Genomic DNA, 5,362 nt, shown 5'->3' on the forward strand with positions numbered 1-5,362 from the left:
AATGCTCAACATGTTCCTCTTCATCAATTGATTTATCAATCATGTCATCGATATATACTTCTATCTCTTTATGCATCATATTGATAACACTGAAATTTATCGTATTTTCGACTCCGATTTCACATGCATTCTAGTTGTTTTAATGTTATTTTGTTGTGTTATTGTTATGTTTTCCTTTGTTTTCAGGTTTTTACTTTAATCGGAGCCCCGATCGAGAAAAGGAGTGAAAAAGAGCTAAAAACCCTAAAATTCAGCATTTTGTACTTGTGGCCTACCCCATGGCTGGCGCCATAGACCCTGCCATGACGTGTCCAAGCTCAACTTCCGTCAACTTCCACGTTCCTCACTACTTCCACTAAGGCGCCTCATTTTGTGCTTGTGGCGGGCGCCATGGCCTTGTGGCAGGCGCCACAAGAGGAAAGTTTTTCCCTCCCATTTTCAAGTTGAAGGGCATCCTTGTCATTTCCATTTTTTACTTGCCTATAAATAGAAACTCGAAATCACTTTTACAATCATCCAAACTTAGAGTAGAGGCAAACTCAGAGCAACTTTGTTTCACTTAGGCATATATTCAGTATTTTAAAGTGGTAATCGCTTCGCATTGGAGTGTTACCACAATTGTGTAATCAAGTCTGTGATAGAGTCTGTAATCGAGTTTGGAGCACTTTGGAAGGAAGTTAATCCTGCCGCCATTTTCATTTCCGCATTGCAATTTATTCAACCTTCCGATTGGAGCAGGTTTTTATTACTTGTCTTTATCTTATTTATTTTCCCGCACTCGCTTTACTTTATTTATTTCCTCGCACTCGCTTTACTTTTATTTATTTCCTCGCACTCGCTTTACTTTTATTTATTTCCTCGCACTCGCTTTACTTTTATTTACTTCCTCGCACTCGCTTTACTTTATTTATTTCCTCGCACTCGCTTTACTTTCATTTATTTCCTCGCACTCGCTTTAAATTATTTATTTCCTCGCACTCGCTTTACTTTCATTTATTTCCTCGCACTCGCTTTACTTTCATTTATTTCCTCGCACTCGCTTTAAATTATTTATTTTCTCGCACTCGCACTACTTTTATTTACTTTCCGCACTCGCACTACTTTTATTTAAATTAATGCACTTTTACTTTACCATGTCTAACTAAATTTATAAGGTTAGAATATGAGGATCGTAATTGAACCGATAATCCGTACAATTGTTCGTAGAAACACTTAAGGGCTATTTTAACTTTCAACTTAAGTTTTCCCGCACTTCAATTCCGTTGGGTAAGATCGAAAGCTGTCCAACGTCTTTTTAAACTTAATTGTTTTTAACTATTTCAAAAACAGCGAAAGCGCTTTGTTTAGTTCATTAGGAGATTTTAACATTAAGAAGAAAAGAGATTTTAAAACTATTTTCGGACGCGTTTATAAGTTTAGAGTCTGGTTCGTAAGAACCTCTTTTGGTTAAGAAATCCAGGTTATAATACTTTTCAACTTAGTCAAGATACTATATTTCTTAAAAATAGGTTTACTACTCTAACGCAATGCGCGCCTTTTTATAAGTGACAATAAGAGGATTTGATTAGGGAGTACAACTCGGTTCTGAATACGCGAAAGCGACAATTCCTTTTAAATTAGTTCTTTTCAAAGTAGGAAACATTGCCCACAAGTAATTTTATTAGCAAGTATTTGAATTATTAATTGATTATGTGAATTACATTCGACCCTGTCTTTATTAATTAAACTTTATTCAATATCTTACCTTTTCATTGCACACTCTAAAAACACCTATTTTGATTGCCTCTGATAAACACCATAACAACAGATAACGATAGATTGACACTTGGTCTCTGTGGATTCGACAATCTTTTATATTACTCTGACGCGTTCGTATACTTCCAAAAAGCACCGCATCAAGTTTTTGGCGCTGTTGCCGGGGACCAATTTCGTCAAATTTCATTTTCCTGTTGTTATATCGTTTAGACTTAGGCTATTTCCCGCCGGTCAATGCGAAGAACTCGCAGCACCGGAAGTTTAAGCTTAGTATACCCTCTGGCGGAACCTGAACGTTACGCTCGCGCACGTTTATTCTTTCATAGAATTAAGAGAGTTATGGACGAAGATCAAAACCAAAGACCTCTTAAGGATTTTGCTCAACCATCTAATGAAGAACCTAGTTCTAGTATAGTAAGCCCAACCATCCCAAATAATAATTTTGAACTTAAACCATCCCTGTTGCAACAGAGACAATTCGCAGGTCTCGCTACTGAGAACCCAAACCAACATTTAAAAATATTTCTTCAATTAGCAGACACTTTTAAAACCAATGGAGCTTCCCCTGAGGCAATACGTTTAAGATTATTTCCTTTTTCCCTCAGAGATAAAGCCCTATCATGGTTAGATTCCCTTCCACCCAATTCCATTACGACTTGGGATAACCTTAGAAGAGTTTTTCTTGCTAGATATTTTCCCCCGAGTAAAACCGCCGTTCTTCGAAACCATATAACTAGATTTACCCAAAACCAAGGAGAATCGTTGTTCGAAGCTTGGGAGAGATATAAAGAGTTGTTACGAGCATGCCCACATCATGGTTTAGAAAATTGGTTAATCATTCAAACCTTCTATAATGGACTTCATTACAACACAAAGATGACCATCGACGCTGCCGCAGGCGGTGCTCTGATGAACAAACCTTATCCTGAAGCTAGTGCCCTCATCGAAGATATGGCTCAAAACCATCAATCATGGGGAGTCGAACGAGCGACAATTGAGAAGAAGGAAGCCCAAGGAGGAGTGCATGAACTAAGCTCTATAGACATGATGCAAGCTAAAATGGACGCATTAGCCCTTAAAGTCGAGCATATGTGCATAAACCCGAATACTGTAGCAGCAGTTTCATCAGATTGTGAGATATGTGGAGCCAAAGGACACCAATCTGCAGAATGCAGTCTATTAAACGAAACCCACTCTGAGCAAGTGAACTACACCCAAGGGAACCCATATTCGAATACCTATAACCCTGGATGGAGGAATCATCCGAACTTCTCCTATAAAAATAATAACCCTATCCAAAATAATGCACCTCCGAGATCTAGTTATCAAGCCCCAAGATCAAATCAACCTATGCAACCTGTACCACCAAAGCTGAGCCTTGAGAAAATTATGGAAAATTTTATCACCGCTCAAACCCAACAAAACAAGGAGTTCATGAACCAAAACATTCATGTTAACGAATTGATTATTCAGTTAGGAACCAAGGTTGACCAAATAGTTACTCATACCAAGATGCTTGAAACCCAGATCTCTCAGGTAGCTTTAAACCAAGCCCCTCAGACTACACCTGGAGGACAATTCCCTGGACAACCTCAACAAAATCTGAGAGGACAAGCCAATGCCATTACCCTACGAAGTGGGAACGCTTATGATGAGCCACCAAACCCTAGATTGAGTGAACCCGAAACTTCTAAGGAATGTACCAAGCCCCCAGACGAAGTAAAAGAACCAGAGGAATCTGAAAACCAGGAAGGTCGAGAAAAAGGATAAGAACCTAAAGATAAAACTTACGTACCACCCCCGCCATATAAACCACCTATACCATATCCGCAAAGACTCAAACAAACCCAGATCAATAAACAGTATCAAAAATTTATTAAAGTTATAGAAAAACTTCATGTAGAAATCCCTTTCACGGAAGCCATCACCCAAATACCTTCTTATGCAAAGTTTCTCAAAGACATCCTTACCAACAAACATAGACTTGACGATCCGAAGCCTTTGGAATGTAATGCTATTTCTGAGGACAAATTAGCGAAGAAAGATAAAGATCCTGGAAATTTCTCCATTCCTTGCCTTCTGGGTAATCATGTCATCAAAAAAGCTTTTCTAGACTTAGGAGCTAGTGTGAGCTTAATGCCTTTAGCAGTTTGTGAGAGGTTAAACTTAGGAGAATTACAACCCACTAAGATGTCACTTCAGTTAGCCAATAGATCTGTTAAGTATCCGATAGGCATTTTAGAAGATGTTCCTGTTAGGATAGGTCAGTTATTTATCCCTACTGATTTTGTTGTCATGGACATCAAAGAGGACAATGATATACCAATCCTTCTAGGTAGACCATTCTTATCAACTGCAGGAGCCATAATAGATGTCAAGAAAGGAAAGTTGACATTTGAGGTAGGTGACGAGAAAATAGAATTTATACTTTCGAAATTTCTTATGGCACCTGCGATGGGAGACTCGTGTTATGCCTTAGATATCATTGATGAATGTGTTAGAGAATTAGAACAAAAAGAAATTATAAAAACAATTAAGTTACCATCAACTCTCAAAAGGGAAGATGATGACTTTAAGAAACCCTACATCGATGATAACCTTTAGAATGTTTATCCCTTACTCCAGATCCTATGCCATGCCCTAAGAAACCAACCTTAGAACTTAAGGAACTGCCTAAGAACCTGAGATATGAGTTCCTCGATGAAAAGATGAATCGTCCAGTTATAGTCAGTGCTACCTTGAGCCTAGAGGAAACGAACCAACTTTTAGACGTTTTACGAAGATATCCCTCAGCCTTAGGATATAATATCTCTGACCTAAAAGGTATAAGCCCATCCGTATGCATGCATCGGATTTCGCTCGAAGAAGATTCAAAACCCTCCAGAGAACATCAGAGAAGAATAAACCCTAAAATGAGTGATGTCGTTAAAAAGGAAGTTCTTAAGTTACTTGAGGCAGGTATAATCTATCAGATCTCGGATAGTAAGTGGGTGAGCCCTGTGCGTGTAGTACCTAAAAAGGGAGGCATCACAGTCGTGCAAAACGATAAAGGCGAACATGCAGCAAAACGTTTAGAAGGAGGATGGCGGATGTGTATAGATTATAGAAAATTAAATAAAGCAACTAGGAAGGATCATTTCCCGTTACCATTTATAGACCAAATGTTGGAGCGTCTAGCCAGACACTCTTACTTCTGCTATCTAGATGGATACTCTGGATTCTTCCAAATACCTATCCACCCCGAAGATCAAGAAAAAACTACCTTTACATGCCCTTATGGAACTTTTGCCTACAGACGAATGCCATTCGGCCTCTGTAACGCCCCAGCTACTTTCCAACGCTGCATGATGTCAATCTTTGCAGATTACCTAGATGGTATCATGGAAGTGTTTATGGATGATTTCTCGGTTTGCGGATTTGATTTCCACAATTGTCTTGCTAACCTTGAGAAAATCCTGGAGAGATGCGTGGAGGTGAACCTCGTGCTAAACTGGGAAAAGTGTCATTTCATGGTGACCGAAGGAATAGTTTTAGGACATATAGTTTCCGAAAAAGGTATAGAGGTAGATAAAGCTAAAATAGAAGTTATAGAAAACCTAAAACCACC

The 5,362-nt window shown here is 38.8% G+C and overlaps 1 non-coding gene across 1 annotated transcript; it reads right to left on the reverse strand.

The window, feature by feature from the left end:
• Positions 1 to 2,469: 2,469 nt before the first annotated feature.
• Positions 2,470 to 2,576, reverse strand: LOC127088529 (small nucleolar RNA R71). The gene has a single exon (XR_007790361.1). It is a non-coding gene; the product is annotated as a small nucleolar RNA R71 (small nucleolar RNA).
• Positions 2,577 to 5,362: the final 2,786 nt, after the last annotated feature.

The sequence above is a fragment of the Lathyrus oleraceus genome, chromosome 5 (genome assembly GCF_024323335.1).
Source record: "Lathyrus oleraceus cultivar Zhongwan6 chromosome 5, CAAS_Psat_ZW6_1.0, whole genome shotgun sequence".
Lineage (NCBI taxonomy): Eukaryota > Viridiplantae > Streptophyta > Magnoliopsida > Fabales > Fabaceae > Lathyrus > Lathyrus oleraceus.